Genomic DNA, 9,730 nt, shown 5'->3' on the forward strand with positions numbered 1-9,730 from the left:
GAACTTTGAGACCTTTTGCCACATTTCAGGCTTCAAACATAAAGATATAAAACTGTATTTTTTTGTGAAGAATCAACAACAAGTGGACACAATCATGAAGTGGAACGACATTTATTGATATTTCAAACTTTTTAACAAATCAAAAACTGAAGAATTGGGCGTGCAAAATTATTCAGCCCATTTACTTTCAGTGCAGCAAACTCTCCAGAAGTTCAATGAGGATCTCTGAATGATCCAATGTTGACCTAAATGACTAATGATGATAAATACAATCCACCTGTGTGTAATCAAGTCTCCGTATAAATGCACCTGCACTGTGATAATCTCAGAGGTCCGTTAAAAGCGCAGAGAGCATCATGAAGAACAAGGAACACACCAGGCAGGTCCGAGATACTGCTGTGAAGAAGTTTAAAGCCGGATTTGGATACAAAAAAGATTTCCCAAGCTTTAAACATCCCAAGGAGCACTGTGCAAGCGATAATATTGAAATGGAAGGAGTATCAGACCACTGCAAATCTACCAAGACCTGGCCATCCCTCTAAACTTTCAGCTCATACAAGGAGAAGACTGATCAGAGATGCAGCCAAGAGGCCCATGATCACTCTGGATGAACTGCAGAGATCTACAGCTGAGGTGGGAGACTCTTTCCATAGGACAACAATCAGTCGTATATTGCACAAATCTGGCCTTTATGGAAGAGTGGCAAGAAGAAAGCCATTTCTTAAAGATATCCATAAACAGTGTCGTTTTAAAGTTTGCCACAAGCCACCTGGGAGACACACCAAACATGTGGAAGAAGGTGCTCTGGTCAGATGAAACCAAAATTGAACTTTTTGGCAACGATGCAAAATGTTATGTTTGGCGTAAAAGCAACACAGCTCATCACCTGAACACACCATCCCCACTGTCAAACATGGTGGTGGCAGCATCATGGTTTGGGCCTGCTTTTCTTCAGCAGGGACAGGGAAGATGGTTAACATTGATGGGAAGATGGATGGAGCCAAATACAGGACCATTCTGGAAGAAAACCTGATGGAGTCTGCAAAAGACCTGAGACTGGGACGGAGATTTACATTTACATTTACATTTTACATTTAAGTCATTTAGCACACGCTCTTATCCAGAGCGACTTACAAATTGGTGCATTCACCTTATGACATCCAGTGGAACAGCCACTTTACAATAGTGCATCTAAATCTTTAAGGGGGGTGAGAAGGATTACTTTATCCTATCCTAGGTATTCCTTAAAGAGGTGGGGTTTCAGGTGTCTCCGGAAGGTGGTGATTGACTCCGCTGTCCTGGCGTCGTGGGGGAGTTTGTTCCACCATTGGGGGCCAGAGCAGCGAACAGTTTTGACTGGGCTGAGCGGGAACTGTACTTCCTCAGTGGTCGGGAGGCGAGCAGGCCAGAGGTGGATGAACGCAGTGCCCTTGTTTGGGTGTAGGGCCTGATCAGAGCCTGGAGGTACTGAGGTGCCGTTCCCCTCACAGCTCCGTAGGCAAGCACCATGGTCTTGTAGCGGATGCGAAGCTTCAACTGGAAGCCAGTGGAGAGAGCGGAGGAGCGGGGTGACGTGAGAGAACTTGGGAAGGTTGAACACCAGACGGGCTGCGGCGTTCTGGATGAGTTGTAGGGGTTTAATGGCACAGGCAGGGAGCCCAGCCAACAGCGAGTTGCAGTAATCCAGACGGGAGATGACAAGTGCCTGGATTAGGACCTGCGCCGCTTCCTGTGTGAGGCAGGGTCGTACTCTGCGGATGTTGTAGAGCATGAACCTACAGGAACGGGCCACCGCCTTGATGTTAGTTGAGAACGACAGGGTGTTATCCAGGATCACGCCAAGGTTCTTAGCGCTCTGGGAGGAGGACACAATGGAGTTGTCAACCGTGATGGCGAGATCATGGAACGGGCAGTCCTTCCCGGGAGGAAGAGCAGCTCCGTCTTGCCGAGGTTCAGCTTGAGGTGGTGATCCGTCATCCACACTGATATGTCTGCCAGACATGCAGAGATGCGATTCGCCACCTGGTCATCAGAAGGGGGAAAGGAGAAGATTAATTGTGTGTCGTCTGCATAGCAATGATAGGAGAGACCATGTGAGGTTATGACAGAGCCAAGTGACTTGGTGTATAGCGAGAATAGGAGAGGGCCTAGAACAGAGTCCTGGGGGACACCAGTGGTGAGAGCGTGGGGAGGAGACAGATTCTCGCCACGCCACCTGGTAGGAGCGACCTGTCAGGTAGGACGCAATCCCAGCGTGGGCCGCGCCGGAGATGCCCAACTCGGAGAGGGTGGAGAGGAGGATCTGATGGTTCACAGTATCGAAGGCAGCCGATAGGTCTAGAACAGGGGTGTCAAAGTCAAATGGACGGAGGGCCAAATAAAAATTTAGCTACAAGCCGAGGGCCGGACTGTTCGAATGTTCATTGAAAAATTTTTAAATGACGCATATAGTCTAGTGAACCTAATTGAACCTACTGAAAACCTAACAAATATATTCCAATATGATCAGATAAATAAAGCAATATTTTCTTATGGCTCTGTCAGTAATCTTTAATTTTCAACAGACACAAAAGACAAATTTCCTTTATATAAAAATCCCCATAACATGAACATTAAATGAAAGAAACCGTATTCAAGGCACCATCAGTAGCCTATATTTTCTATTTTAGCAAAAGTGGGCTAAATTTACTTCAAAGAAAAAACAATATAGCAATTTTCTATCATCCACTCAACTGAAATATTTTTAAAATATAATTGGATTGAAATACAATAAAATAAAGTGCAAAAATCTATTAATCAAAAACAACACTTTGTTTAAGGAGAAGTAACATGCAGTGAAAACAAATATTAAACTTTAACTTTTAAACTTGAACTGAGTAAAAACTCTAAATATGTGATTGCACAGTAATGTTCACTTGTTTGAGGTTGAGGGTGATACTTGGTGGTGTCCCATCTTTTCCACAAGTTCATCAATGTTCGGGGTAAGGCTCTGAGCTGAGGAAATCCTCAGAATTGAGTGGAGGTGTTCAGCAGTAAGTCGACTTCTGTGTGATGTTTTGTTCAAGTTCATCAAAGAAAACAGTTGTTCACACAGGTATGTGCTGCCAAACATAGACAACGTTTGAGCAGCCTGGATGCGCAGCTGGGGCATTGTGTCGGGGAGGAAACGGGCGAACTCCGCAGCACCCACTGCCGCATATTTTGCCCTCAGTGCATCATTGCATTGGAGGTCAATCAACTCCATTTGGAGGTTTGGTGGTGAGCTTTCCACGTCAACAGCAAATGGGTTACCGAGCAGTTCCAACCTGCTTTTGTGCTTCAAAGTCAGCAAATCGGCGTCGAAAGTCAGCGGCAAGCATACCTATTTTATCAGCCAACTGTGCGCTCGGGAACGCACTGGTAGAGAGCTCTCTTTCATGGTCTGGCAGCTGGGAAAGTGGCTCAAATTTTCTTTCCGCATCTGCGTCTCCCACAGAGTCAGTTTGGTTTTAAATGCCTTCACTGTACTGTACATATCAGAGATGACACGATCCCGACCCTGCAGCTGCAAGTTCATTGCATTCAGATGACTCGTAATGTCACACAGAAAAGCCATTTCACACAGAAACATTTCGTCTCGGAGTTGTGTTGTGTCTTTCCCTTTGCTGTCCAAGAACAGACAAATCTCCTCACGAAGCTCGAAACATCTTTGAAGCACCTTTCCCTGGCTTAGCCATCGCACCTCTGTGTGATAAGGCAAATCACCATGCTCCGTTTCTAACTCCGTCAGAAATGCCTTGAACTGGCGGTGATTCAAACCTTTGGCTCTGATAAAGTTAACTGTGCGCGTGATGATGCTCATTACATGCTCCATTTTCAAGGCTTTACCGCACAACGCTTCCTGGTGTATGATACAATGATAAGCTGTCAGCTCACCTGTCGCGTTTTCCTCTTGCATCTTTTCCCGTATCTTCGCCACCAGTCCGCTCCTGTGTCCACACATCGCAGGTGCTCCGTCGGTTGTCAAACCCACGAGTTTTTCCCAAGGCAGCTCCATCTCATTTACACATCTTGACACCTCTTCATACAAATCATGCCCCGTAGTTGTGCCATGCATAGGACGTAAAGCCAAAAACTCCTCTGTCACGCTTAGGCTGGAGTCCACTCCGCGGATGAAAATTGACAACTGGGCAATGTCAGAAATGTCGGTGCTCTCATCCACAGCCAAGGAATATGCAATGAAATCTTTTCCCTTTTCACAAGCTGCTCTTTTAGATTGATGGACAACTGGTCTACTCTCTCGGCAATGGTGTTTCTGCTCAGACTCACATTTAAAAAGAGTTGCCTTTTTTCTGGGCAAACTTCGTCACAAACTTTAATCATGCAGTTTTTGATGAAATCCCCCTCCGTAAATGGCCGGGCTGATTTAGCGATCTCTTCTGCCAAAATAAAACTGGCCTTGACAGCAGCCTGGCCTTGTGATTTGGCTTTTTTGAACAGAGCCTGTCGAGATTTGAGGCCTCGTTTTAATTCCTCTGCCTTTTGTAGCCTTTGTTCCATGTCCATATTCTTGTTTTTGTCCGCGTGTTTCGTTTCATAATGTCGTCTCAGATTATACTCTTTCAGTACCGCCACACTTTCTCCACACAGAAGACACACAGGTTTTCCAGCTACCTCCGTGAACAAATACTCCGACTCCCACCTTGTTTGAAACCCCCGGTTCTCAGTGTCCACCTTCCGTTTTGCCATTTTTGATGGGTATCTGAAAGTTAATTTTACTGTGATGCTGACAACTGCTGTGCCAATAAATATTGAAATGAAGCAGCCTACTGCTCGGTGCGTCACCGTTGCATTGTGGGAAATGTAGTATTGGTGCGTGTAAAGATCTGCGGGCTGCCGGCTTGCTGCGGTCTGCGGGCCGGTTCTAATAATAAATCAAGATCATCCCAGGGGCCGTAAAACCTTCTCGCGGGCGGATGTGGCCCGCGGGCCTTGACTCTGACATATGTGGTCTAGAAGGATGAGAGCAGAGGAGAGAGAGTTAGCTTTAGCAGTGCGGAGAGCCTCCGTGATACAGAGAAGAGCAGTCTCAGTTGAATGACTAGTCTTGAAACCTGACTGATTTGGATCAAGAAGGTCATTCTGAGAGAGATAGCGGGAGAGCTGGCCAAGGACGGCACGTTCAAGAGTTTTGGAGAGAAAATAAAGAAGTGATACTGGTCTGTAGTTGTTGACATCGGAGGGATCGAGTGTAGGTTTTTTCAGAAGGGGTGCAACTCTCGCTCTCTTGAAGACGGAAGGGACGTAGCCAGCGGTCAGGGATGAGTTGATGAGCGAGGTGAGGTAGGGAGAAGGTCTCCGGAAATGGTCTGGAGAAGAGAGGAGGGGATAGGGTCAAGCGGGCAGGTTGTTGGGCGGCCGGCCGTCACAAGACGCGAGATTTCATCTGGAGAGAGAGGGGAGAAAGAGGTCAGAGCACAGGGTAGGGCAGTGTGAGCAGAACCAGCGGTGTCGTTTGACTTAGCAACGAGGATCGGATGTCGTCAACCTTTTTCAAAATGGTTGACGAAGTCATCTGCAGAGAGGGAGGAGGGGGAGGGGGAGGAGGATTCAGGAGGGAGGAGAAGGTGGCAAAGAGCTTCCTAGGGTTAGAGGCAGATGCTTGGAATTTAGAGTGGTAGAAAGTGGCTTTAGCAGCAGAGACAGAGGAGGAAAATGTAGAGAGGAGGGAGTGAAAGGATGCCAGGTCCGCAGGGAGGCGAGTTTTCCTCCATTTCCGCTCGGCTGCCCGGAGCCCTGTTCTGTGAGCTCGCAATGAGTCGTCGAGCCACGGAGCGGGAGGGGAGGACCGAGCCGGCCTGGAGGATAGGGGACATAGAGAGTCAAAGGATGCAGAAAGGGGGGAGAGGAGGGTTGAGGAGGCAGAATCAGGAGATAGGTTGGAGAAGGTTTGAGCAGAGGGAAGAGATGATAGGATGGAAGAGGAGAGAGTAGCGGGGGAGAGAGAGCGAAGGTTGGGACGGCGCGATACCATCCGAGTAGGGGCAGTGTGGGAAGTGTTGGATGAGAGCGAGAGGGAAAAGGATACAAGGTAGTGGTCGGAGACTTGGAGGGGAGTTGCAATGAGGTTAGTGGAAGAACAGCATCTAGTAAAGATGAGGTCGAGCGTATTGCCTGCCTTGTGAGTAGGGGGGAAGGTGAGAGGGTGAGGTCAAAAGAGGAGAGGAGTGGAAAGAAGGAGGCAGAGAGGAATGATTCAAAGGTAGACGTGGGGAGGTTAAAGTCGCCCAGAACTGTGAGAGGTGAGCCGTCCTCAGGAAAGGAGCTTATCAAGGCATCAAGCTCATTGATGAACTCTCCGAGGGGACCTGGAGGGCGATAAATGATAAGGATGTTAAGCTTGAAAGGGCTGGTAACTGTGACAGCATGAAATTCAAAGGAGGCGATAGACAGATGGGTAAGGGAGAAAGAGAGAATGACCACTTGGGAGAGATGAGGATCCCGGTGCCACCACCCCGCTGACCAGAAGCTCTCGGGGTGTGCGAGAACACGTGGGCGGACGAAGAGAGAGCAGTATTTGTCTTCCAACAAGACAATGATCCAAAACATAAAGCAAAATCTACAATGGAATGGTTAAAAAATAAACATATCCAGGTGTTAGAATGGCCAAGTCAAAGTCCAGACCTGAATCCAATCGAGAATCTGTGGAAAGAACTGAAAACTGCTGTTCACAAATGCTCTCCATCCAACCTCACTGAGCTCGAGCTGTTTTGCAAGGAGGAATGGGAAAAAATTTCAGTCTCTATTTCAGTCTCTCGATGTGCAAAACTGATAGAGACCTACCCCAAGCAACTTACAGCTGTAATCGCAGCAAAAGGTGGCGCTACAAAGTATTAACTTAAGGGGGCTGAATAATTTTGCACGCCCAATTTCAGTTTTTGATTTGTTAAAAAAGTTTGAAATATCCAATAAATGTCGTTCCACTTCATGATTGTGTCCCACTTGTTGTTGATTCTTCACAAAAAAAAAATACAGTTTTATATCTTTATGTTTGAAGCCTGAAATGTGGCAAAAGGTCACAAAGTTCAAGGGGCCGAATACTTTTCGCAAGGCACTGTAATATACTGAACAGCCAGCATCTTACCATCACAACAAACACACAGTTGTTTGAGAAACCTTGCTTTGGTTGTAACGTCTGCTTCCAACTCACACCCTCAAACACGTAGAGCCCCTGCACGCAGCTCACTTTCCAGCTCACACTCTCAAACACCTTGATCCCTGAACACAGCTCATTCTTCAGATCCCAATCACCTACATTCTAATCACCTGTTCACACACTATTTAGTTCAGTTCTTTTCACCCCATCACTGTGAGGTGTTGTTTGTTTTGTGACACGTCTTTCAGAGAGCTGGTTGTGTGTATGATAACAGGAAATCAATAGGCTATCTACCTATTGCCTGATCTCCCAGACTATGTTACTAGCCTTTTCACTGCCTGTACTGTTGACCTTTTGGACCCCTGCCTGCCCCTGGACCCAGCTACCTGCCTCCTCCTGTGGTCCTTTGCAAAAAAAAACACCTGCTGCGCCCTGTGCTTGAAACCAGCTCGCTGTCTCCCCTTGTGTTCATTACATTGGTAAGCCCTGTGGTGTGAACAAGGTACAATTTTCAATAAAGGAACGACAATCAAATGGTACAGTTCAGTGGAATAATTTAAAGGAATATATCACCTGAACATCATCCACACCAAAAGTCCTCCAAGGTCCAGGGGACAAGATCCGAGCAATGTTTCTGTGAACACAGTGTATGTGAAAGTAAAGGAAAAGTACAATTCAACAGCTTTTAATACTCCAGCATGCATAACAGTTTAACACATTTGGAACTGAAATAGCCCAAGTAATTTTCACAACATGTATGGGTGTTGCTGGACCAGAAAATGTATTTTTGACTGCAAACACATTTCTCTCATCAATGCACTCACATGCCAAAAGCTTTCCTTTGACACTGTTTCAAAGCAATGTGAATGCTTTCTTAGTAAATGTGTCTTGAAGTTTCGTATTTAACTGAAAAAGTTACAATTACTTTTCTTGACTTGCCATGTATGTTGGGACCAGGTGATTTCATTGTAGATACTATGTGTAGGCTGTGTAGACTCGCTGTGTAACTAAGGGAATTTTTTTATTTTACCTTTATTTAACTAGGCAAGTCAGTTAAAAACAAATTCTTATTTTCAATGAAGGGCTAGGAACAGTGGGGTAACTACCTGTTCAAGGGTAGAACGACAGAATGTTCTGTAAACCTAGGCTTAAAGCTCAAGTAGGCAAATTTGTCCAAATAAGATTGCCTCGTTGTGACCAATTAGCGAGCTCACATGCAAATGATGGCTAATTAACGCTATGCTAGCATCGGTGCAGTAGTTGGTCATATAAAAATATACCACTGCACTGGTATAACATGAATATTACAAAGTACATTATGCATAATGACAGTCTCACTTACTGCCATGGTTTATAGTTTTATCCATGTAGGTTAGGTTCGATTAAGATTCGATGTCGTTGACTTTGATACCTTCTACGCTTACCTCAACGTGGGTGATCCTGAAGGAGAAGGGTTCGGGTTAAACGGGTTTGACTCCGCCTACATTGAGCCCGGCCCCAACGTTTGACTCCACCCACATTGAGCCCTGACCCGAACTGCACACTGCAGTCAGGGGCGTTTCGAGCCTGTAGGCCTACCAAGGCAAGACATAGAAACCCAATAATCTACTGATAAACTATACTGATCAAAAAATATAAAAGCAACATGCAATAATTCCAAAGATTTTACTGAGTTACAGTTCATATAAGCAAATCAGTCAATTGAAAACAATTAACTAGGCCCTAACCTATGGATTTCACATGACTGGGAATACAGATATGCATCTGTTGGTCACAGATACTTTAAAAAAAGGTAGGAGCATGGATCAGAAAACCAGTCAGTATCTGGTGTGACCACCATTTGCCTCATGCAGCTCAACACATACCATTTCCATAGAGTTGATCAGGATTGTGGCCTGTGGAATTTTGTCCCACTCCTGTCCCACTCGCTGTATATTGGCGTAAACTGGAACACGTTGTCTTACACGTCGATCCAGAGCATCTCAAACAGGCTTAATTGGTGGAATGTCTCTGAGCATGCAGACTATGGAAGATCTGGAACATTTTCAGCTTCCAGAAATTGTGTAGAGATGGGGCCATTGATTATCATGCTGAAACATGAATGTACTGTATGTCACAATAATTGGCCTCAGGATCTTGTCACTATATCGATAAATTGCATTTGTGTTCGTTGTCTGTAGCTTATGCTTGCCCATACCATAACCACCATGGGGGACCATAGGGGACTCTGTTCCCAACTGCTCTCCAGCACAACGCCATACACGTGGCCTGAGTTTGTGAGGCCGGTTGGACGTACTGCCAAATTCTCTAAAACGATGTTGGAGGCGACTTATGGTAGAGAATTGAATATTAAATGATCTGGCAACAAGAATTCTCAGAGGATTTGTACCCGGCCCGAGATGGGCGTTACATTAGTTTGGTTCAGAAAATCGTGTTCTCAATCAAATAAACGTGTGAACACTTGAAACGCTTGAACCTTCACACGATTTCAACGCCAATCTCAAGTTTCACTGTATCACAATTCCAGTGGGTCAGAAATGTACATACACTATGTTGACTGCCTTTAAACAGCTTGGAAAATTCTGGAAAATGATG

This window comes from Oncorhynchus keta, chromosome 9, assembly GCF_023373465.1.
Source record: "Oncorhynchus keta strain PuntledgeMale-10-30-2019 chromosome 9, Oket_V2, whole genome shotgun sequence".
Classification (NCBI taxonomy): domain Eukaryota; kingdom Metazoa; phylum Chordata; class Actinopteri; order Salmoniformes; family Salmonidae; genus Oncorhynchus; species Oncorhynchus keta.